General features: G+C 40.1%; 1 protein-coding gene across 1 annotated transcript in view; it reads left to right on the plus strand.

The window, feature by feature from the left end:
* The first annotated feature begins 3,358 nt into the window (after positions 1 to 3,358).
* ZNF609 (zinc finger protein 609) overlaps positions 3,359 to 25,885 on the plus strand; it is a 196,995-nt gene continuing 174,468 nt past the window's right edge. Inside the window, 1 exon segment of the mRNA XM_028507153.2 lies at positions 3,359 to 3,544. The gene's annotated coding sequence lies outside the window, so the exon portion shown is untranslated.

Raw genomic sequence — 25,885 nt, forward strand, 5'->3', positions numbered from 1 at the left:
TGGGTTCAGTAGCTCCCAATTGGTATAGTACTAAAGGATTCAACGTTTTTATTTTTGTTTTTTCCAGGCAGGACCCAGTCTCAATTAAATAAGCTCAGAGTAGGATATATGTATATATAAATAAAACTGGAGATGTTCTCTGTCAAGATTTAGGAGGCTTGAGCCTTGCAGTCAGATGTTTGGAATGGGGTGAGGGGAATTTTATTTTATTATTTTGGTTGCCAGAGCTAATGTGGAAAAAAAAGAACTATGTGTCCCCTCTTTTCTTTTTAAGCTGTAAGTTTACAGAAACTGATTTTTTCTTAGGGATTAGGTATGAAAAAATAGACTTTCACAATTACTTTTATAAATAATTACAAAGCTAGGGCTTTTAAGAGTTATAACCCCAAATCTCTTTCCATTTTGAGTACTGTATCTGCTAAAGCCTATTTATATGGAGTTCATTTACTTTGGTTAAAAAAAAAAATTTAATGCCTTTGCTAGAGCTCCTAGCCAAGATTGAGACAGTATGGGGTGGTATCTTTTGCCTCACTGGAAAAGGCCAGTAAAAAGCAAGTATCTATTAAAGTAAAGAAATCAGTTAATTTCAGTTTATTAGGCCTGGTGGAGGAAAGAAAGTCCTGTGATGAAGGATGTTTTCTCCTTTACATTCAAATAGCAAGTACACATCTGCTGTTCTCAGCTTCTGTGAATGTGTTTGGGTGGAGGTGATCCATGTCACAGGCTCTAGCAGCAAACAAGGGATCCAGCATTTGGAGGGCTGTTCTACTTCTCTCGGGAGAAGAACATAGAGTGCTATCCTCTGACACAATGTGACTTGTGTAAATGTCCATTTGTGTGTGTGCACGCAATGTGGATTAATTAATGGTGTGAAACTTGGTAAACTGATCAGATTTCAGTCATGACAATGGGTAATCCAGAAAGAAAACCTACTAAGTGTTGTACCCCAACTTGGAGTCAGTTAAATAGAATCAGGGAAAGGGAGCCGGGAACTGGACTAAGTATCCATAGAGAGGGGTGTCGTAGGAACAGAGATGTTGGGACAAGGGGTGAAAAATGTCAATACAGAAGACTTGAGAAGAGTCTAGAGCTGTACTGTCTGATAAATATGGTAGCCATTAGCTACATGTGATTATTTAAATGAAATTAAGAATTCAGTTCTTCAGTTACATTAACCATATTTCAAGTGCTCAAATAGCCACAAGTGGCTAGTGAGTTTAGAATTAGTGCAAATATAGACTATTTCCAACATTGCAAAAAGTTCTATTGGACAGTGCTTATTAGGAGCAGGGGTCAACATACTTTTTCTGTAAAGGACCAGGTAGCAAATATTTCAGGCTTTATAGGCCAGCCATACAGTCTGTTACTATTCAACTCTGCTGTCATAATGCAGATGCATATAAGAAAATAAGTAAATAAGCATGGCTCATTATTGAAACTTCATTTATGCACACTGACATTTGAATTTTATATAGTTTTCATATCACAAAATTTTTTCTTTTGATTATTTTTCAGCCCTTTAAAAATGTAAAAACCATTCTTAGCTCATGGGACATACCAAAACAGGTGGTGAGCCTGATTTGATATGTGGGCCATAATTTGTCAACCCCTCTGTAGAGGAACAGGAAGTCAAAACTTAAAAGTTTTTTACTATAGAGGACATCAATCACTTGAAAATTTTTAGTGGTTCTTCCAGACTTGAGAAGTTTCTCTGGCTAAAAATCGGGGTTCACTGTAGGAATGTCTTCCTTTGTTTCCTAATTTTGCAGTCCAGTCTCTAAAAGAGTCATGTTCTTCAATGGGAGAAGACTACTCAGGTGTTAACTTTTAATTAAGTCATACAAGTCTAAAACCCTAAACTTTACTCTTTCTCTACCTGGTAAGGAGATGAATCATTACTTGTAATACCACCTTCTACAGGCTGGAAGTTTGCTGTTACATGAGATCAGTTCTGTCCTTGTACTGTTCTAAGCAAGCTGAATATTGGTGGACCAAAGGGAGACTATCATCCTAGGCCGGTAGGCCAGACAGCCTTAGTAATGATCTTCAGTCATCTCCCCCACCCCCAAACACACAGAACAGACACATACCTTTGTGTGTAGAGAGAGAGGTAGGGATTTTATGACCTTGGCTCTGTCCTCAACACTCGCTGTGTTGCCTGCCTGCCGCTGTTGAAAGATGCTCAGGGAAAGCAAAGGAAGGAAAGATAAAAACTGCACTTGAGCCCTGGCAGGGTAGCTCAGTTGGTTAAAGCGTCCCCAAATCCCAAGGTTATGGGTTTGATCCCTGGTTAGGGCACATATAAGAATCAACCAAAGGAAGCATAAATAAGTGGAACAGTAAATACTTTTATCTCTAAAATCAATTTTTTAAAAAAATTTACAATAAAACCCTGCAGAGTTGACTAAGATGGTCAAGGACACAGGAAGGATGTCATAGGGGTTAAAATGTGGGGAGTCTGGAGAATTAAGATAAATTTGTTTGCTGTGGAAAGAGGTAGTTTTAGGAAAGGAGGTCCTGAAGAATATGTTTCACAACTGAGAAGTGGGTTTGCTTATACAAACATGGACTGAATACTGTGTATTAGATAGTGTTCTGGGCAATTGGAGATGAAAGGCAGATAAATAAAGGTAAAAGTTACCTTTATTGGTTGGAAAAAGACAGAATAAGACTTTTACATAATAAAAAGTAGTAAGATTTGATGATAGGATGGTGAGGAGAAAAAGGATATAGAAGGATTAGAAATGGTACTTCCAAGAGGAAAACAAATGGTAATCCGAAAAAAGGAAACCGGAGGACAAAGGATAAAAATGTATGGGGTTGATATTTTGCTGAACCAGGGGATAAAATGGATGAAACCATCATGAGCTGTGTTTGTTCTTCGCTTTGTGGATGTTAACGTTCAGACCCCGTTGGGCCCTTTTCCCACAGTCGAAGGACGCCTACAGAATTGGTGTCTTCTGTATTTAAGTTACCCTACTTCCCCAGAGACCTCTCTGCGAGGAAGTCTGGTCCAGCGAGAGTTCTTTCCACGAGGAGAGAGCGTTAGGTTCGAGCTTCCAATCCAGGTTTCTTCGAGTTTATCTCTGTTTTAAACCGGCTCGCCGGGTTTTCCAGCATTCCCAGAGCAGACTCTAATCCTGGCTCCTAGTGACCGCGCATTCCGAGACCCAGGATTTAGCTTCTCTATCCAGGTTCCGGGTTTCCCCTGCGCTCTCCCGCCCCAGACTCCACACCAGCCTGGAATCCGGATCCGAGGGCCCGGTAGTCCAGTGTCCGGGCCTTCCGGGCGGCCCTGCTTGTCCCGGATCGCGGCGGCGGCGGCGGTGGCGGCGGCTGAGGGACCCGCGGCCCCGGACACAGCGGCACCGGCCGGGCGGGGCGGAGCGGCGCGGGGAGGGGCGGAGAGCCGGAGCGGAGGCGGGGTGGGGTGGGGGGGAGGGGCTGCGGGAACGGATGGCGGCCTGGGCCGGGTAGCAGCGGCGGTTCTACGGCCCGGGGCCCCGGGCCAGCGGAGGTGGCGGCTCCCGGGACCGGCCGCGCGGTGAGTCCGGAGCTTTGTGTGGAGCTGGGGCTGGGGGAGGAGAGAGGCGGCGGCGCTGAGTGGGGCCGGGGGGCAGCGGCTCAGGACGGAGGAAGTGGGGGTTGGGGGGCCGGGGCGGAGCGTGGAGGAAGGTGTATATGGGGGGTAGAAGGGGGGTCGTTGCGTGGGTGGGGGAGGGGGGCGTTTAGGGACATGGGGTGAAGTTCAAAGCACGGCTGGGGCCAATTCAGGGTGAGGGTAGGGGTGCCCGAGAGGGAATTAGGGTCTGGCCAGGTTGTGGGGTCAGGCCAGAGAGTTTGAGGCCAGTGTGGTTATCTTGAGGGGGCCCATGGAAACGGGCTAGTCAGGGAGTTAGGGGGGTTCAGAGCTAAGGGTTTGGAGCAGGACGTGTGCGTGACCCAGGATGGGGGAGCAAGGTAGCTGGGAGTGTGCAGTAAGTAGGTTGTGGGTGTGTGCTCCTTCTAGTCTTCAGGTCATATTTACCCCTGTCCTTCTCTACAAGATGGAGGGATTCTTGGGCCTGGCCCTTAATTCTGCCCTTGTTACCACCCCCCCGCCCCCCACAGGGTTTGTGACCCTGTCCTGTTTGGGAAACCCATGCTGCCCTCTTTTCCCTTTATGTGTAATTACGGTTGGATCATCTCTGTGCTTTGCTCAGATTCTCCTTCCTCCCTCTGGGGTTGAGGAGGAGGAGACACATCTGACCAATTAATGTGTGTTTGTGAAACAGGCAGCAGCAAACAGTCATTTCAGCTTCTAGGAATTAGGCTCACACAGGGTGGAGAGATCAGAACCCTTCAGCGAGAATATTTCTGAACAATTCACAGATGATTGAATTCTCCAAGAAACATCTTCCTACCTAAAATGAGAGTAGGGAAGATGGGGGAGAAAGCCTGTCTGTTTCCAGCCATGTGTCCAAAGCCCCAGGGGTTGAGTAGAGTCCCCAGTCCCCCACAGGCCTCTCTTCTCTGTATTAGGCTTTGCTCTGCAGCCTTGAGTTAATTTCACCCCTGCTGCTTTGTCTTGGGGGAGGGAGCGCTGGTTTAGGCCGTTGTGAGGAGATGACTGTTCTGCTGCCACACACAATAGTCGTGTCATTTTATCGGGAGTGCTACCCCAGGGCTGAGAACTGCTGCTGCAGAGATAAACCGGTCCCTCTCACCCGCCTATTGTGTACACAGTGAAGGTCATAGGTTCAAGTCTTGTCTGAGAGCTTTGGATATGCTCCATCTCCCAGGCTCCTCAGTGCCATTTTCCTCCTTTTCCAGACTGGGGCTTGCCATTGGAGGAGGCCAGACAGAAAGGCTCTTCTTTTTGAGTGAGGAACAATGCAGAGCTCATTGGCACACATTTTTTCAGAAGAATAGGGGATGCCAGCCATGTTGTGCCTGCCTCTTTAGCTAGCCTGTACTAAGTTGTAGAGGAATAGTGTCTGGGAGACTCAATCCTGGTGTTTATGTCAGACCTCCAAGGGAAGGTTTCTATTCTTGTTTGAACCATCATATTTAATTCTTTTTATGGGGATGGGACATCCATAAATGATTTTTGTGTATTTGTTTAGGAATACCACCAAAAACCTCTACAGGGTTGATACAGGCAGTCAAGGACCCAGTACCTTTTTAGTGGTGACTTCCTGGTCAGTAGTAATTGTACAACAAAAAAGCCACAGAATTTGCCTATCTGGTCACGGGCTGTAGAAACAAAACAACTTTCCTTTTAATCTTTATTTTAAGACTGATGAAAGGAGATGATTTGTTTATTGTGCAGAAAGTCCATATCTGCCTCTTTAATAAGGAGAAATGTGCCAAAGAGATAAACATTAAAGTCTTTTGAGAACTTGAGAGTTATTATTAATGAGTGAAAGATGAGAATAAGCTAGAAGGAATCCTATCCCTACATATATCTCATAGAAATGTCCAAAATACTATTAGGTAAAAAAAAAAAAGTGTTCCTAGAAATGGGGTTTTAATTTAGGACGCTGAAGAAAACTTTTGTTTACAAAGAGATAGGAATGTTGTGAGACAGCAGTTGTGTGTATACAATAGCCAACCGTTTCACATAGGGTATTGTTGAATAGAAACTTTAGCCTTTGGTTTTAGTAAAGGTCTTTCTGAGGTGCTGAATCTATGTTGCCTCCCTCGTTACTTTAGTTCAGTGAATCTTTCAAAATGATGGCTTGCCACTTAGGTGTTGGGCTCTGTTAGGAAGTTGTTCTGACCTTTGTATTTCCTAATGACAACTGTCTTAAGGTCTTACTAGAGGGGTTGTCTGTCTTTAGGCTGCTTCTAGCTAGTATCCATCCTAGGTTTCTGAATGAAGCCTCAGCTAAATTGAGTCCAAAGCTTTTTGCTCGTGGGCTGTTGGCATTCTTTTCTGAATTCTGTCAGGTGACAGTGAAGGCAAAAGCCTCAGATTAATTTGCCCTGATTAGATATAGTGGTTTCAAATTTGGGCCCTTGCCACAAGGAGTCTCATGAGTCTTCTGATTGTGATTATCCTTCAGACAGCACTTTGGATTCCACCACTCCCCACCCCACTATCTTGGTAGAAAATGTTTCCCAGTGAGAAGTCTAGATAGCTGGACAGATTTGTGTTTTTTTGTGTGTGAGGATATGGAAGCATAATTTTGGCTCCTGGTAGTAATTATGTTGCAATTAGCATATAGCAACTAAATGACTGGAACAGGATAATTTGTTGAGGGGTTTGCTGATTGCTCTGTCAAGTGGAAGTGCCACTCCTTATTTATTTGACTGGGAACTCCACTGCCTGGATTCAGCCATGGAGATTTACAAAGTATAGGAATGATGTGTGGTCTCCAGAAGTTCTTGCCCTGCTCGCTGTCTCTCATTACTGCCAAGTATCCTAGCATCTTCTGCTGCCACTTTTTCCATCTCCAAAGGTGGTAGCTAAGCAGTTGTGGAAAATTGGTCATGTATGGTGATACTGACAAACAGATGGGGTCACTCTGAGATAAGGTGCCCTTATGTTGTGTGGCAAGTTTTCTTTTCAGCAGCTGAATTCTCACTTCTACTTGATTTTGTAAAATTTTATTTATTTACTTACAGAGGGAGGGTAAGGAAGGGAAAAAGAGGGAAAGAAACATCAGTGTGTGAGAGATAAATCCATAAGTTGCCTCTCAAACGCCCCCAACTGGGAACCTGGCCCGCAACCCAGGCATGTGCCCTGAATGGGAATCAAACCATCCTTTAGGTTTGCAGGCCAGCGCTCAATCCACTGGGCCCCACCAGACAAGGCACTGCTTCTTGATTTTTAAAATCCAGTTTTCTTAAAAAAAAAAAAAGAACAACAACAAAACCCCATAAAATACAGAAATCACATAGTATGCAAAATATGCCTTCATGATGTCTCATAAAAGTTGGCTGTTACAGACAAAATGAAGATAAGGTGATGGCTGATTGGCAGATTCTGGGCCCACTAAGTGTCAGTGAAGGACTCTTTTCACTAGGGAACAGGTAATTCACCAAAGCACCTGCCTAGCTGGGCATGTGAAATTGGCAGCAGCTGTGCAGCTGAAGAGGGATTATTGAGCAGGTGGTTAAAGAATCACATGCCACAGTGACAAGAAAATACTTGGTCTTTCGTGGTTTAGGTTCAGTTCATATGTGTGAAATTGCTCTTTGTTTCACATTTCTTAATGCCTGATACTGGTTTGTTAGTGAGATGATAATGGAATAGAGAAAAGAGATTTCTTTTTTTCTTTGTTTCTTTTAGATTGCTGAGTAGCTTGCCTTAGATATGGTCCTATAGAGCTCTATTGTATTTCTGTGAGTTCTGGCTTTATGCCCTATGAATGGGAAGGAAATAGTGGTAATTCAGTGTTTCTAGTACTTGTTTATTAGAGGGAAATGGGAAGGAGAAAATTCTTTGCTTTCAATATGATGAAAAAGATTTAGCCCACTGGGAGGATACCCATCAGGTTTTGGGCAAAGGAGGTAATTGACTTTTTGTATTAGGTCTATCTGACATGCCTTACTTAAGAAATAGACATGTGTTTTTACTTTATGAATATAAAGTCTACATGAAATTTGCATCTCTTCAGTTTGTTTTATTTCCTTTTTAGTTTCTCCCAACACCTTTATAACTCTTTTAAACTCTGGCATTATGATTAACATCATTTGTTAGAATCAAATAATCACCAGAAGACCAAATCATGTTAAGGAAATACTCCACTAAATATTTATCTTTAAAACAAGTGGAGAATTTTCTATAACTTAGAGGAAGACTTTCTATTTGATATTTTCTGCAGATTCCCAGATTTTTCTTGAAGGTTATCATCTTTTGTTAATACACTTTTCTTTCACATGGTCATGCCACTAGAGTAGGCAGTACCATAGAGCCTAAATTTTGTAAGCACGTAACTTGGTGTTTATTTTCTTACTTTTTTAGTGCCTTCTAGTCATTTTCTGTATTAGGCTGACAGGTCGTGTGCTGCTTCTATTGAAGCATGCATGCGGATGCACACGTACTATGTGTATGTGTATGTATGGGTATATGTGTATAATGAAGTCATGGGGTATTAGTTAACAGCTGATTGAAGAAAAAAGGCATATTAACTGTTTCAGAGTTCAGAAATCCCTTTTCCAAGTGGAGTGAAGGCTCTTACCTGTATGTCAGAGAGAGAGACAGAGATATAGGTAGGTAGGGAGCTGGGTAGGTAGATAGGTAGATAGATTGATTTGGGGGGAAGGGAGGCAAATGGTGTGACTCTGGGGCTGGGGCCAGTGGACCACTGTAGAGACAGGAATATTGGGAAAAATCTGCTTGGACCTAGTTTGTAATCTAGCTTTAAGTGGGAGGCTAGCCATTATTTGTTTAGTTTTTACTTCTGGGAAAAAATATAAACTTCTTTATTCCCTGTATGAAGCCATCACAGTTGTTTGTTTTAAGCAGTTCACAAAGCACCATATACTTTCCTAGCATTCTCAGTAGTTTGCTTTCTCATGCTTTTTTCCTCCCGCACCTCCCATCCTAGTTCTCTGCTCTGAAGACTTCTCTCTAGCAGCTTGGAAACACTCTAATTACTGTAGCTATTATAGTCACAACCCAGATCTTCCACCTCCTTCCCACTCACCCCTTTCTATCTTCCTTCCCCCTCCCCTTGCTCTAGCAGCAGGAGTTGAACTGCAGTCTCATGAGCACAGTCAGATCTATGAATGAGCTTTATATCTTGTCAGGGCAGAACTCCAGATCCAACAGGGCTGATTTTTCATGGTTTTCTTGCTGTTTGTTCTTGGATCAGAGTCCCAGAAATAAGAGTTGGCAAATACCTATTAGGTCATATCTAGTCCATCACTCAGGAGCAAACCTACAATCTTTCTCTTGGCTCTGTGAGAATTTTTCCCTTCTTTCTTTTGTAGGTGAGAGCTCTCTGATGCCAGGCAGGCTCTGAAACAACCTTCTTTTTATTGTGTTTTCTGGTCATTAGTGGCTGGCTAACTTCGCTCTCTTGGATTTTTATTATTATCCCATTTTCAGAATCACTTGCTTCCAGCAATATCTACCCCTTCACCTTCAGTCCTTTCTTCATTGTTGGTGCCATGTTTGTGGGTTCCTTTTGCATCAGTTTTCTATGGCAGCAGTTACTACTTTTGACACCTTTGCCATAAGAAGATGCATTTGATGGAAGCACAAGATGCACATCTGAAGGTGGTAGTTAATGAAATGGCTGAGAAAATGTGCAAGGTTGTGCCCTTAAGAAAGCCCTGTACTGTATGAACAAGTGCTGCTTCCTTCTGTTTAATTTGGGGTACTTCCTGGTCTAACACTTTGTTCTCTTTATGTGGATGAATTTTATTTTTCTGTGGCTTAATTACAGTTACAGTTATCTGATTTAATAGTATTATATGTTTTCTTTGCTTTCGATAGAATTAGGAGTCATAAAACCTAAGTTCTTATCACTACTATGTCTCTAGCTGTGTGACCTTGTGCTAGTCACACCTGTGTTTTCACTGTCCTTATCTGTAAAATGGGCATATTAGACAAGATCATCTCTAAGGTTTCATTTAACTGTAGAATTTTATGATATCGAGGTTGGGAGGAAAGCAGGTTTCCCACTGACTGGAAAGTGATAGAAGTAAGCAGTTTATAATTGCCGTGTCAAAAATATAGTCAATATTCAGAAGGGCTTATGAGTGCAGCCTCAGTTTTCTGGGGCTTGACTCTCCTCTTTGATGTTTGTAAAGCTTATACTGTGCTTTTTTTAACTAGGCCATTTTCTTTTGAGGGGTCTTATACCCTCATTCTGCAGTTTCACCAGCTTGTCAAATATATTTTTATAGTCTGCCCAAGCCATAACAATGGGAATCAGAAATCTGCAGAAAACCAACCTCAGCTTGTAAGAAGGAAATCATACCTGGAAGGATTTGGCAGATACCAATAAGTAATTTTGTGTGTTCAGTCAGGGATCTAAGATCTTAAATCACTTAAATCAAGTCTTTGAACCAAGTGGGACTGATTGTGGAGCTAGGTTGAGCATTTTTCCCTTTTTGACCTGTCAGAGGACAACCTGCTTTTCTTGGGATTGAATATATGAGTTGCTAACTGTGTTTTGTTTAGAAAATAAAATTGTTATTTTAATGCTATAAATCCTAAATTGGTGACATTTGGTGAAGTATGACTAACAAGGAGTTATCTCTGAAATGTGTGGTAAAAGGGACTGAAGGATTGAAAGCTGGTGACTGTGGGAACTCTGAAGTCGACAGTAATCTAGGAAATCTTTGTTTTCAAGCAGTTTAAAGGAATAAAATACATAAGCAAGTCAATTCCCCAAGTTAGGATTTTTATCAACATTTCCTAGCTAATTCTTGGATTTGGGACTTCCAAAGCAGCTGTTTATTGAATGTTAAGAGGAGGGTGACAGTCGTTTAGTCTTTTTGTTTGTTTGTTAACATAGTACAATCACATGTTTAATCTACTTTTGAACATTGGAAGAAGCATTCACTGTTTTTAAAGTTGTGCTTGAAACATCCGTCAGTCTAGAGTAGGAAAATTTGGTGGGCAGAACTGTGATTGTTTTGGACTCACAAAAAATCCTGGGAGTACTTTGCTTCATTCCCAGCCATCTGTAGCATGTTACTAATTTTCAGGTAATCTAAAGGTTATTGGGAAGTGCTGCACTTGAGTGTGAGATTTTAGAAAGATTTATATTAGAAATATAAGTAGTTTATGTAGATAGGTTTTTTTTAAAGGTTGACAGCTGAAACCTAGGGTATTGAATTGGAAAGTGGCCAATGTAGATGCCATGCAACCTTTAGAGATCAAACCATGGCATGAATGAAATCCAGATCCTAGCAGTTAGGCCACATTGCATGCTGACACCACGCTGCATGCTGTTAACTAATTTCTTAGGCTGGAAGTTCAGTATATGTAGAGGAAGGCAGCAGTGTCTGCTCTATTCTTTTTTTTTTTTTTTTAATTTTCATTTATTGATTTGGGGAGAGAGAGAGAAACATTGATTGGTGTTATTCCTACATTCATTGCATGTTGTATGTGCCCTAATCAGAGATCAAACCTGCAATCTTGGTGTATTAGGACAATGCTCTAACCAACTGAGGTACCTGGCCAAGGTGCTCTATACTACATACAGTGTGCAGCCAGTATGCCAGCAATATACCTAGCAACATTCCCAGGTGAAGCACTTTGGGTGTGGTTGGGATGAACTTTCATTCACATGAGCACAAGTGAATGTTTGAGAATGTACCTTGTATACCTTAGTTACAAATTCTGAGGTTTGGTGTGAAACCCAGCACCTGACTTTGTTCTGGAACTGATACTTCTAAAACAGAGTCTTAAAGAATGATATCAGAAATAGAACTATAGGCCCTGGCTGGTGGCTTAGTGGATTGAGCATGAGCCTATGAACTAAAGGGTTGCTGGTTCGATTCCCAATCAGGGCACATGCCTGGGTTGTGGGCCAGACCCCCAGTAGGGGGCATGCAAGAGGCAACCACACATTGATGTTTCTGTCCCTCTCTTTCTCCCTCCCTTGCTCTCTATCTGAAAATAAAATAAACAACAACAACAAAAAGAAATAGAACTATAGGAAAATAAATTGGAATTGTGGAACTTAGGAGGTAAATGAATCTGAAAGGTATGCAGGAAAGGGGGAAAATTTTTCTACTTGGTGTTTGTTCTCAATGGCACCTCCAGTCCATTTCTGGAACCTACCTACCCTTTTCTCCCTTAAGCATTATAGCTTCTTCCAGTTGCCATGGCACAAAACTTTGACTTACATTTGTTCTATTTTGTGCCCCACCACCTTATCTAATCATTCATTACATTTGGATTATTCTGGCTAGCTTTCCACTTTTTCTTTTGACTCACTTACTTTAGGCTTTCATCTGTATATTACTGTAATAACCTCATGGTTAATGCTTCTTTCTATATTCCATACTACTGAGTGCTGTAATGTTACTATGATTTTTATTCATTTATCTACTATTTATTTAGCACTTATATGCGAGACCAGACATGGCCCCTTTCCTTTCAGGGCTCAAAATTCTAGTGAGGGAGACCAGCAATCAAGTAATGAATGTACGATTATGAACTGCAGTGCTCTCAGAGGAAAGAAAAGGTTTGGTTCTAGAAGAGTATGTAGCAAGGAACGCCATCTCCTTCTTGAAGCTTCTCTTAACCTTCTTCTTCCCACGAAACTCTCTCTTTCATCTTCTTCTGTATCTCTTTTAACTCTTTGCTAGGATCTCTGTTATATAGCACTTTATCACATGTTGTCTTTAATTACAGTTAGGTAATTATAATTATTTGCGAATATATTTTTTCCTCCTCCATTCTAAACTCCGTAGGAGACCTGTGTCTCCTTTGTTCTCATGGCTTCTAGCCGAGTGCTTTGAATATAACTTTATGTTTAATTAATGCTTGCTGAATTGAATTGGAATTTAATTTTTGAAAATAGAAACTTCTTGTGATTTTTTTTCAGGCTTTCTTTTATGCTAAGGTAACTTCTGTTCTACACATGTTATCCCAAGCTGAATAACGTAGGAACAGGACAGACTATGAAAGCCTTCAGAATGCCTTCAGACTCAAGGACAAGCATTTGGTACCTTTACTGCCTACATCAGTACTGTGGTTTCATATATCCTCCCTGGTTGGAGACTTGGGGGTGGGGGCGAAGGGTAGTGTGTGGCTGGTAGAGGCAATGTAGGTCAGTCATAGGAATCAGACTGGTTCTGTTAGAGGGATATAAAGCCATTGTTGGGCCTCTGGGTGTTGTTGACCTCTGGGAGGTATTTTAGTTTTGTTTTGTTTTTAATTTACTTCTTTTAGTCCATATTTATTGGATTCCTACTAAAGAAGAAATCCTGTTCCAGCTACTTAAAATCTATCAGTGAACAAAATAGACAAAAAAGTCCCAACCTCATGGATCTTATCTTTTAACAGAAGGAAACAGAAATAAGCATAATAAATGATTTTATGCGATCTGTCCAGAAAAAGTCCAGCCATCGCTAATATAATAATGGTTTGCATGATGTCATCTATGTAACCTGGCAGCCAAGGAGAGTGGACTAGAATGTGCATGTGTGAACAATGCTGATTTCACTTCCCTTGTCAGAGGGGTGGTAGATGCTATTGAGTGAGCATGTGTACCGTGTGGCTGTCACATTCAAAATGATTGAGCGAGTACAGCAATGAATCTGCATTGAATTTTGCATTTGGCTTGAATGTTTCTCCTCAGAAACTATTCAAATGATTCAGGAGGCCGCAGCTGTGGGCAACTAGTGATTGGTAGCTTCATCACGACAGCACTCCCACTCATGCATCATGTTGTGTGCAGAGTTTTTTGGCGAAACATCATATCACCCAGGTGACTCAGCCCCGTTATAGCCCAGATTATAGCTTGTGACTTACGGCTTTTCCCCAAACTAAAATCACCTATAAAAGGGAAGAGATTTCAGACTGTTGATGAGATTCAGGAAAATACTACAGGGTGATTATGGAGATTAGGAGAACTATGTGAGGTCTCAAGGTGCCTACTTTGAAGAGGACCAGGACATCGTTGTCCTATGTACAGTGTTTCTTGTATCTTCAATAAATGTCTCTATTTTTCATATTACATGGCTGGATACCTTCTGGACAGACCTCATATAATACTTAAAGGGTGATAAATTATGAGGGAAAAAATAGAGCAGAGTAGGGGGATTAGGAGTGTGGAGGAGGGATAGATGGGAAAGTAGGGAGTTCACAGCTTTAATAAGGCGGTCAGAGTAGGCCTCTTTGAGAAATATGGTGCTGGTGTGTTACTGGATTGTTAGGTACTTCCCCAAGGTTGCTGAATGTTCTTCTGCCCAGTAGACAGAAAGAGGCAGAGGCTGCAGTTGTTCCAAAGAGTTCAACTGACATTGAGGGGGAAATAGCACTCGTTAATGTTCTTTTCTCCTGGGTGCTGCTTTGGCTGGCATTCCTGGAAGTTAATCATGGTGAAAATTGCAGTCAGTCTTGTCTGGAAGACACCAGGGGTGGAACTGGAAACCTTGTAGCCATTTCCCTGAGGGGTGGGATTTACCCTACTGTTAACTGGGCTTTGGCTACCTAGAGTAATGGGTGAGTTGGGCCTCTGGGTTTTCTCCTTTCTCAATGGGAAAGGCCCAGTGTCATGACCTTACCTCTTTCTAGGGAGGCCTCAGCAACTGTGTTTGGGTAGCCCTTTAAAAATAAGCTTTTAAGGAGCATGCACTCTGTTCTCAGCTTAAAAATTGAATTTTCAGGTTTGTGGTATTTTTTTACTTCCTCTCAACACTTAGCTAGATATGTTCTGGAAGTCTCAGTACCTAAATCATTAGCTGGAGGATGAAAATGTCCTAATGATGTCTAGGTGCTTTCTTGTCTGACTTGTGTATTGTGAATTTTCTTACAATTTTCTTGCTTGCCCTTTATTCACCCTTCTATTTCTTCATTATTTTTCCTGTTCTTTCCTTTTTTTCTTATATGAAGATGATAGGAAACAGAAATTTCTTAGACCAGACTGCTGTTTTGGTCATTGACTTCAAGCTAAAATTCCTCCGTAATATACAAGAGAGGGAATGTCTTATTTCTGTCCTGAGTTATGTAGAATGCAGCTCCTGGACATCAAGCTCTCAGCCTGTTAATGCTGAATGTTGTTGGATGTCGCTGAGGTACAGGGTACCTGTACATGCTATTTTTATTTACCTCATCAGCTTGTGCAGTAGGCGGAGTGCAAGGAGACAGACCTATTTGCCCTTCTGTAAAAATGTGTTCTTTTTCCTATCTAATTTTAGAATAAGGTTCTATTATTATTACTATTGATTTTAGAGAGGAGAAGGGAGAGAGAGAGAAAACCATCGATTTGTTGTTCTTGCTTATGCACTCATTGGTTGAATCTCCTATGTATCCTGACCAGAGATGGAACCAGCAATCTTGATCTATTGGGATGATGCTCTAACCAACTGAGCTGCCCAGCCAGGGCTAGAATAAGGTTCTTCATGAACTCTGGTCCATGCTAAAAGAAATCTGTTACTTTTAGGCAGATGTGGTTCTTATGGTAGGTGAGCTTTCAGGCAGATTTCACAGGGCTTTTCTCTGGATTTGCTGTATATCATATGTGAAGTCCAGCATTCTCACTACAAGTGTTTAAGTGGTACAGTAACATATTACTGATATTGTGAACTTTAAAGCCAGCAGCTGTTAATTCAAGTGTATATTTCCCCCCCTCCTGAGCAGATTAAAAAGGCTTCCAGGTCAAATGATGATAGATGCTTAATGTTTTTTTTTTCCTGATTAGAACATGGATTAATCTTTTTAAAAGCACAGAAAGTACAGAAAGATACAAAGAACTCCCAGGAATTATTCCAGAAATGTTAATATTTATTTAGTATTTCCAGTTCATTTTTCGACATATTTTCTAGCTGCCTAGGCTTTTCTTTCTTTCTTTTTCAAGACTTTATTTATTTATTTTTTAGAGAGTGGGGAAAGGAGGGAGAGAAACATCTATTGTTTGCCTCTTATGCCCCCAACTGGGAATGTAGCCCACAACCCAGGCATGTACGCTGAATGGGAATCGAACCAGCAACCTTCTGGTTTCCGAGGTGGTGCCCATACCACAAAGCCATACCAGTCAGAGCTACCTAGGCTTTTCTTCATCAAATCAATAAGCTTGATGAAATAAAATTTATTCAAGAATTTAAAAAGAATTCAAGAATAAACTATGCAATTCTTAGTGAAAGTACAGGGTCCTGCAGAAGTAATGCCTGCTAGAGTGTGGTTAGTAGGATAATAATATGGATGTAATAATTTATAGTTTTAATTTGAACATTTCACCTAAAATGTCATGTGGTGTGCTTGAGCATGATATTCTGTTACAGAATTTCATGCTTATAATTTTGTAATAAAAAGGGGGCGTTATTTGTGCCAGGCCTTGTATGTTACCTCAGGTTGTAAATAGCATGATCGCTGCACTCAGATTGGTGTAAATTTCAAGTGTTATTTTCTCAAAAAGAAGGTTTGGAGGTGGGAGGGCTAAAAGCTATATTGGAAAATTGGTAAAATGTAAATTAAAGATTAAGATGACATTGTACCATTTGTATAACTCATTGGAGCTAAGGCAATGTGTGAATTTACATAAGGAGAAGTCATATGACAAGTTATTAACAATTTTGTGTGGATAAAGTTGTTACCAATGGACATTGTTTAGTTTGAAAAGACTTAGAAAAGCCAGGCCAAAGGCTATTTAAAAACTTTAGTCATGCAGTGGACAAAATGTTTTGTTGTGTATTAGCAAACTGATTTTCTGACCGTGAACACTTAATAAATAGTTCCACAGTCCCTTCTCTGCAGTTCTAAAACGCAAAAGCTCTGAAAACTAAAATTTTTTGTAAGGTAGGCACCACCTGACTTAAACTAGTAAGAAGCTACTTACATTGTTTTTTTATTCTACTTCAGCTAAATATTTATTTTGCTGTAGGAATATTAATGAGTTTGATACAAGAGTGCCATTCCATTTTCTATACTGTATTATGGTATATTAATTATCTTAGCTTTTTACAGGTGAAATAACTTAGGTTTAAGTAAGTGTGGTGACTTGCTCTAGACGCAAGGGTGTCTGACCTGCACCCTGCGGGCCGCATGCAGCCCTGGATGGCTGTGAGTGCGGCTCAACACAAACTTGTAAATTTATTTAAAACATTATGAGATTTTTTTGTGGTTACATGTTGCAGTGTATTTAATGTGTGGACCAAGACAACTCATCTTCCAGTGTGACCCAGAGATGCCAAAAGGTTGGACACTCCTGCTGGAGATTGTTACACATGTATGGGAGTAGGGCAGAGTAAAAAATCGAATTGAGCATTTCTGTTTCCTCCCTTGTTGTGTTGTTTCATTTTTCCCTGACTGTCCTGTGCTGGTTCTTTATGACATTACCTCCCAAAACCATATTGATAAATTCTTCTAGGTGCAAGAGTTTAAGCAGTGACACTTACCTTCCTTCTTGTTTGTCATTAATAAATGTTTTCCCGTCCTGACTGATGTGGCTTAGTGGTTGGGTGTCATCCCCCAAACCAAAAGGTCACGAGTTTGATTCCTGGTCTGGGCACATGCCTGGGTTACAGCCAGGTCCCCAGAAGGGGGCACGTGAGAGGCAACAGATCAATGTTTCTCTTGCTCTTGCATGTCAATGTTTCTCTCCCTCCCTTTTCTACTCTCTAAAAATAAATAAATAAATTCTTTAAAAAATATTTTCCATAAGTGACATATTAGGTTTCCCCATGATATTAAGCCTTTTCAGGTAGTTAGGTTCCCAAATTGTTTGGAGTATAGTTTAGGATATCTTGGCTGTTGTGGGTGGATGGAAGGAGTATCTTGGGTGTGGGAGATGAAAAATAGATCAGCTTCAGTGTAGACAAGTATTACGTTTAAAAGAAGCAGAAAAGTCATTATTATATGAAATGTTAAAGGCATTAAGAAAAAGAAGATAAAAAATATGAACAATAAAATGACAAACTCACAACTATCAACAAATGAACCTAAAAGAAAACAAAAACTAAGCAAACAAACAGGAACAGAATCAGAGAAATGGACATTACATGGAGGGACTTCAGTGGGGAGAGGGAAGGGAGGAACAGGGGGAAAGGTACAGGGAAAAAGAAGCATAATTAGTAGGTATGAAGTAGATGGGGAGAGAGAAAAAAATGCTATAGGAAACAGAGGACTCAGATAATTTATATATACAACCCATGGACATGAACTAAAGGGGAGAATGCTGGAGGGTTGTGGGGGGCAGGCGGAGGGGGGATAAAGGGGGAAAAATTGGGAAAACGAAGAGCATAATCAATAAAAAAAAATTTTTTAAAGCAGAAAAGTTCAAACAACTTTCTTAGTGTGATTAACTTCTATCTAACATTTGTAGTCCCCAAAGGAGACTAGGAATCTTGGTGAACTATTCCTAGAAAAATTAGCTCAGTGTGCTGCCAGGGAAATGCTTGGCATCGTTGGATAGAGAATCAGAACTATATAAAGATAAAAATAACTCCCGTCTATACAAAATCAAACTTTGTCTATGTTTGTAATGACTGTATTCTGTTGATCCCCAAGAAATACATATCAGAGCTGATGACCAGAGGAGGTGAAGACTTTAATGAAGACATGTAAAAAATAATCTTCAGTTTTTTAAAGACAGAGGAAATATTTTCAGATCCTGTCAAGTGAAGAAAAGAAGATAAATACTTACTTACCAGGTCTTAGGATTCTGTATTGGGTAGAGGATACCCTTTCAAGTTAAAAATGAATTGAGCTTAATTATTGAGTTATTTTTATCAGTAGTAAATAAATACACAAATCCTAGAGGGAGAAGAAATTAAAAATACGGTCAAGGTTTTTTAATTAAACTATTTATTTTGAGATCATTGTAGAGTCTCATGCAGTTTTAAGAATAATACAAAGGGATCCCTTGTACCTTTTCCCCAGTTTCCTCCAGTGGTAACATCTTGCAGAACTATAGGTTAATACTGTCATTGATACAATATACCTATCTCAGTCAAACCTCCCCAGTTTTACTTGTACCCATTTGTGAATCTGTATACTTAGTTTTGTGCAATTTTATTACCACTGTCAAGAAACAACAGCTCTGCTACCACAGAGGGCCCTTGTATGCCCCTGGATAGGCACACTTACCTCACTTCTGCTGCCCTTCCTCTCGTCTCCCAAAGGTCTTCAAAATTATTGAATTGATAAATTTTATAATAACCTGTTAAGGAAAGCAAAGAATATCTTGAGGTATATAGACAATCCCCGACTTAATAATTCAGCCTGTGATTTTTTCAAGTTTACAATGGTGTGCAAACAATAACATTCAGTAAAAACTGTACTTTGAATTTTAATCATTTCCTGGGCTAGCAGCATACCATATAATATTCTCTTATGATGCTAGACAGTGGCAGTGGGATGATTTTGCCCAAATATAAGTGATCTGAGCATGTTTAAGGTAGGCTAGGCTAAAACTGTTAACTTCGGTAGGTTAGGTATATTAAATGCATTTTTAACTTTTTGATATTTACACCTTACAGTTTGATAGGGGTTTATCAGAATATAACCCCCATCATAAGTCAAGGAACATTGGTATATCCTCAACTTTTTATAAAGTTATTTTAAGGTGTTTTACTTATTAAATTAATATACACAACTTTTTTACTTTTTCTTCCCATGAAATTTATATTAAAAGTCAAATAGTGCTACAGCTGTCAATGAAGCTCAGCAATCTACTATTTACTCCTTGTCACCACCAAGTCTCACTGCCAAGTCAACTGCTTTAAACCTTTTAATGTTTTTCTTCTATTTACTCCCATGTTTCTAAATAATAATATGCTCTCCTATTGCCCTCCCTTTATCAAATCCCCCTAGTATAGATATGTCCCAATTTTTAGTTAGATTAATCAGTGTTCATTATTTATTATGTTAAGGATTGTTTATTATTGAACTACTTAGTATACAGTAATGTTTTCCTCTACAATATTTTTTTCTATCCTCACCTGAGGACATTCTCTCATTGCTTTTAGAGAGGGAGAAAGGGCGAGAAAGCAACATTGATGCAAGAGAGAAGCATCGATTGGTTGCCTCCCGTAGGCACTCGTACTGGGGATCATACACTCCAGGCTGGGGATTGAACCACAACCTAGGTATGTGCCCTGACTAGGAATTAAACCCTTTCGGTTACAGACAATGATCCAGCCAACTGAACGACACCATCCAGGGTTACAACTTTAGTTTTTTTGGTTTTTTTCCCGGATTTACTATCACTAATTACCTCATTTTTTAAAAAGGTTTTATTTATTTTTAGAGAGGGGGAAGGGAAGGAGAAAGAGAAGGAGAGAAACAATGTGTGGTTGCTTCTCACTCCCCCTCTACTGGGGACCTGGCCCACAACCCAGGCAAGACCCTTTGGTTCACAGGCCAGCACTCAATCCACTGAGCCACACCAGCCAGGGGTAATCACCTCATTTTTTCTCTTTTTTTCTTTTAGTTTGTTGTTATTGTTTCTATTACTAATTAATTTTTTCAGTCTCCTTAACAGGTCTATACGATATAGTCTTACGATATAGTTAAACTTAGGTAATATGTAAGTACGTAGCTAGGTTCTTTCATCCTTTTCTTTCTTTTTTTCCTTCTTACCAACCCCCTAAATATTCTAACCTAAGAAGATCGATGGCATGATTCCCTTTTACCATTATCACATAAAATACTACTTTAGGACTAAAACCATGACCCGGTATTGCAGTTATTTTATTCATAGGTAGTTACTATTTTATTTTATTTTTGGAAGTATAATGTGATAATAAATTGATTTAAATATACTAATAGTAATTTTACAACTCACTTTTTCCATATTTATAACCACTATGCAGTTCAAGATAGAAACATTGTCTGCACCTCACAAAGTTTCCTCATGCTTCTTCCCAGTTAATAACCCTCTCCCAGACATGACCACTTTTCTGACTTCTGTCGCCTTTAATTCATGGGTGTTTAAAATGTGAGGACTAGGTGGCTTAAGTCTGATAGTCTGACCTATAATACTCTGAAGTATATACATGAGGGCTCTCAGGAGTTGGTTATGTCCAGACTACCTGATTTGGGGACTGACCCTATTTTGGGAAGTAACTGTGCATGGATAAGACCGAAGGCTAAGAGTAGTCAGGAGCAGTTAGGTGTTTTAAGAAATGTGGGGACTGTTTTGCTGAATCTGCATCCTTTTTTTGTCATTGTTCTAAAATTTTATTTATTTTAGAGGGAAAAAGGGAGAGAGGGGGAGAGAGGGAGAGAAACATCGATGTGAGAGAGGAACATCTATTGGTTGTCTCTTATATGCACACTGACTGGGGACTGAACCCACAACCCTTCACTTTGTGGGGTGACACCCAGCCAACTGAGCCACACCAGTCAGGACTGAATCTTGCATTTTTTATTCTAGAGAGAGGAATCCACATTCTGTTGTAGGAAGTTTGAGGATTGTCAGGTAATTGAGACAGTTTATAATCAGTGACAAATCAAGTCAAAGTAAGAATGGGGAGAAGTGGCAGCCTAGGCACTGTTTTGATCTATGCATTGAGGAAAGCAGTGTTCATTCACTCATTTATTGACCAAAATATCTGAGGGTGGGCTGTGAACCAAACACTGTTTTTAGGATACAGTGGTAAGCAGGGTGCTTACAGTCTACTGGTAGAAACAAGTATTAATCAAATCATCACACATTGAGAGGTAGGATGTGCACAGGGAGTGTCAGATAAAGGCCATAGGCAGTAAGGGGGGAGTGGGATGCAGAGGACAAGAGTGTGGCCGTGAAGCAAGGCTGGAGAAGTAGACATGGCTTAGATGTTCTTAAGGATGTGCATGTGGATTCCACCATTTTTTATGGCTAGTCTAACAGTGTAGATGTTGTCTTTTGATAGACAAGCTTTCTTTGCTCTTTAGAGTTACTATAGGGTAGTAGTTCTTGTGTAAGAAATTTAGGTAGGGAGGTGTGGTCCAAAGTATGAAAAGTGAAGGTAAATCATATATTTCCTAGAAAATACTTAGGTTTTTCTTTTTCCTTTATGCCTATGAACTTGACCCATATTATTCCCCGTTTTAGAGATGAGGAGATTGACATACAGAAAAGCTTTGACATAACAATTCTGTGTGGAAGGCCCATTTCTTAGATCTCCTGATTCCTACCTATCACCACTATTCACTTTTTTTCTGAGAAGTTGATATCACCTCTTTCTCATTAGCACAGGGGGTTCACCTCTGAGAATGAGAACTAAATTAAAAATGGCTACATAGCCATCATTATTAGGAGACAAGGAACGGTGGATTTACTTGAGATGATCTTGGCCTTCTGCTTCTTGGTCTGCTAACACTTAGACCTTAGTAGGGGTTTTCTTTGTGGACTAGTTCCACCAAATGAATCCTTATAGGGTTGGGATTGAATTAGTTACATATTCAATATGCTGTTTAGCCTATTGTGGGATGTATGCCTGCACAGGGCAGTATTAACAAACACCAAAGCTCTAAACCTGAGCCCTGTTGAAGAGCTATGTCCTGGTGGAAGTCTGGTGGAAGTGTCAGTTCTTCTGTGAAATGAAACAGGTCAAGCCTCATGATCTTTGAGAGCAGTGGCCTGTGAGGGCTATAAAACTATTCATGAGATGCAGCGTATAAACACTCAGAGACTGAGAAATGCTACACTTTTACTCTATGTCCTTAGGTGACACATGGTCAGATGAGCCCTGTTGAATTGTATCCCTCTTCTCAAATTGGCACTGTTAGTCTGTTCTTTATCTGATCCCCATTGGACATATAAGCTGAGAGCTATGGTACTTGAGGAGATGACACAGTTCCTTTGTTACAGTAATTAATGTAATAAATTAAGGGAGATACCCAAAGGAAAGTTGATTGTTTCTCATTAGAGCCCTAGGTGGAAATTGAATTGATTAGTGAGCTCCTATGAAGCATGGCATTTGGAGAGGGAGATGCCTGTTCTTCTAGCAGGGTAAGCTCAGCATCACTGAGGATGGTTTACATGCTGTACTAGCCGCATCTGAGGTTGGCTAAGTACGAAGTGATTCAAGGTAGCATATGGAATTCAGGGAAGATGGTATGATAGGGTTTTCTTCTAGTAACCTTGCTATATCCCATTTATTATTTATTAACAGTTTCCTGGGGCATCAAACCCTATGAAACTCACACAATTTGGATTTGAAGGCCTGTCCTGTCACTGGGGTCAGCATCCTAGTGGATTGGAACAGTTGGTGATGAGGTAGTCCAGATGTTAAAACCATGAGCCTTGAGATTAGTATTTTGTTACTGAGGGATTTTGAAGCAAGATGGAGTCTTTTTGTCAGACACTGTAGTGGAGAGTTTTATGAGCCATACCTCAAGGCAGGAGTACCATAAAGGGAAAACCCAGAGCACTGAATTTGTTGAAGAAGAAAGGATTGCTATTTTCTTTCATAGAACTCAAATGGATGTTAGTACTACCTGTAATTTAATTTGTAAAAAAACTTTTTAAACGTTTTTTCTTTATTTTTATAAATGCCTTAAATAACTTTATACAGGTATAACTATGAAACAGCTCTCTAAGTTCAGACACCAGAACATTGTCAGAATATTTGGGTCATTTTATATTTTTAGTTGTTTTATATTTTTCAGATTTGCATCCTCATGATATGCTTAGAGTCATAATGGATTCTCCTTCCATTTTATAATGAAAAAAAAATATTTAATGGAGCAACTTGGCTAGAATCTGGCTAGTATCAATGGATATTTGAGTCCAGAAATCACATCTCTTGATTCTAAGTTCTGTATTCTTTTTCCTACACCATGCTACATTCCTAGAATTTGGTATAGCATTTTTTTCTTCGTACATAGGGCTCTTGGAGGGAACTACCTAGCCAGACAGATCACCCTCACATCCAAATGTGTATGACCTTTATGTTCTCAAGCAGATTATACACAGTGGTTGCTTCCCCAGGTCAAAGCCTATAAGAAGATTGATTCAAAACCCATAAGGAGAGGGGATAACAGATAAATTTACAGTAGAATAACATTGGACAATTTGCCACTTAAATCATATTATCTCTGGGTCGTTGGCAATTAAAGAGATCCTCTCTCTGAAGCCCTCTAGGATGGATACGTGGAGCTCTGTCTAGGTAGAAAGTGAAGTACTCTTCTTACTGTTTACATTTAGGTAAGGTCAGTTGCTACTTATGTCCCCTGGCTAGGGGCAGAAGCCTCACATGAGGACTTTTATTTCTCTTCCTGAGCCTCTTGAAGAGAGGTCTTGCTCATTTTTGAGTGGTGTGATCTATGGCTTGTGCCCTAAAGCAATTAATGACCTTAAGTCTGTAATTGCAAACCAGTCTATGGACTGGGAGTCTGAGAGATCGAGTCAAGTTCCAGAGAAGAAACTGGAGTTTGAACTCCTGTTGTTAAGGTACAGGGTATAGGGAATGATTGTGATGACCTCGCTTGGTCCCCACAGAGAGAAGATCAGGTGTAGAAATAAGGCACAAATGGTACTGACAAGGAATTCCTGAGCCTGGTGAGTTGTGATCCTAAACAGAGAAGTGGAGTACAATATGGCAGAAGGAGAAAAGAGAGAGGAAAGTATTTAAGAAGGCTCTTGCAAGTTGAAAGTGCCTTGTGTTCTCTGTAAGGTATTGGTTCTCCTGATTCTGTACTTTTCTCTGCCACGGAAGCAAGAGGTCAGTGTGTTTCATTTCCAGATAGCATGTTAGTGGTCCTACCTCCTGGGGTTAAATATCTCTGCAGTGACCTGTCAGAGAGTTGATTATTAGCTGTGTAAAGCCAGGGATACTGTGGAGAGCAGATGGAAAGTGGCTTGGCTGTTGCAGCCAGGCCGATTAAAGAATCCTTGGCAATTTTACAGTGTGTCTTTGGAAGTATACCACCAAAGTTACTATGACGCCTGCTGGGTTTGGAAAGCCAGATTTCTGAAAAGTCACCTGGTTGAAAAGTACTACTCATAAAAACTCATAACACCCTCGAAAACAGGACAGCGGTTCTCTAAAGAGAACATCAGTACTGCTGAAGACCAGTCTTCATAATATGTTTTCTTTGCATCCTGGTCATTCAGAAATTCTGGGTAGTTTTCTAGTAGGGAAAATACTTTTCATAGCAATATTAATAGAATTATAGATTTGAGAAAAGCCTTAGGCATGTCCAGACTACCCTCACCACACATAGAGGAATTCTTTGTGTAATTTGATTGCCAGGTGGTTATGCTTTTCCTGCTCAATACTTTCAGTGATAAAGATACAGTGTCACTAGGCATTGTGGGCTGTTGTTGCAAATCTTGGGTTGTTAATTTTTTTCCTGAGTTAATATCTGTCTTTCTGTAATTTCTACTCACTGGTCTTATTTCTTCCCTCAGCATTGCAAAATAAATTTCTCTTTTCTACATTGCAATAATCTTATATTTAAAGCTAATTCTCCAGTCTCCCTTCAGTATTTTCCTTTCCGAACTAAAGAATACTAGTTATAAGACCTTTTGTCTTATGAAATGGCTTCTTGGTCTTAAACTATACTCCTCTGACATCCCTCCATTTATTGAATATCTCACTCAAGATGTGCAACCTGACGCTGGCTGTTGTGGCTCAGTTGGTTGGAGCCATTGTTCCTTACACCAAAATGTTGTAGAGTCGATTCCTAGTCAGGGCACATACATACCTAGGTTGCATGTTCGATCCCTGGTCAAGATGCTTACAGGAGGCAACCGATCAATGTTTCTCTCTCACACTGATGTTTCTCTCTTTCTCTCTCTCCCTTCCTGTCTGTCTAAAATCAATGAAAAATATCCTTGGGTGAGGATTAAAAAAAAGATGTGGAACCTGGAAATGAAATGAGCACAGACAGCCAGATAGATGTTCATTTCATATTCTGAGAAGCAGTTTTTAAAAAAATGTAATGGCTGTATTTCATGTTTACTAGAAAAAAACAAAACAATTACAAGAATTATTCAAATTTATGCTATACTGAACTGATTTTAGTGCTTCAGATAATTTTTAACAGGATGGGTGTATGTGTTCTTACGTAACTGAAAATCTATTGCTTTTATATATGACAACTTGATTCACTGTGAGACTCCTGACTTAACAACAGCCTTTCCTCTTGAAAATTTTGTAGATTTTTTCATTCTCATTTTTAGTGGGTTTTTAAAAAATATAGTTTATTGATTGTGCTATTGTAGTTGTCTCAGTTTTTCCCCGTTTGCCCCCCTCCAGCTGGTACCCCCCCATTCCCTCTGGCAATCCCCCCCTTAGTTCATGTAGTTTGAGGTTGGCCCAATTTTTGTCTTTTTAT

The sequence above is a fragment of the Phyllostomus discolor genome, chromosome 1 (genome assembly GCF_004126475.2).
Source record: "Phyllostomus discolor isolate MPI-MPIP mPhyDis1 chromosome 1, mPhyDis1.pri.v3, whole genome shotgun sequence".
Lineage (NCBI taxonomy): Eukaryota > Metazoa > Chordata > Mammalia > Chiroptera > Phyllostomidae > Phyllostomus > Phyllostomus discolor.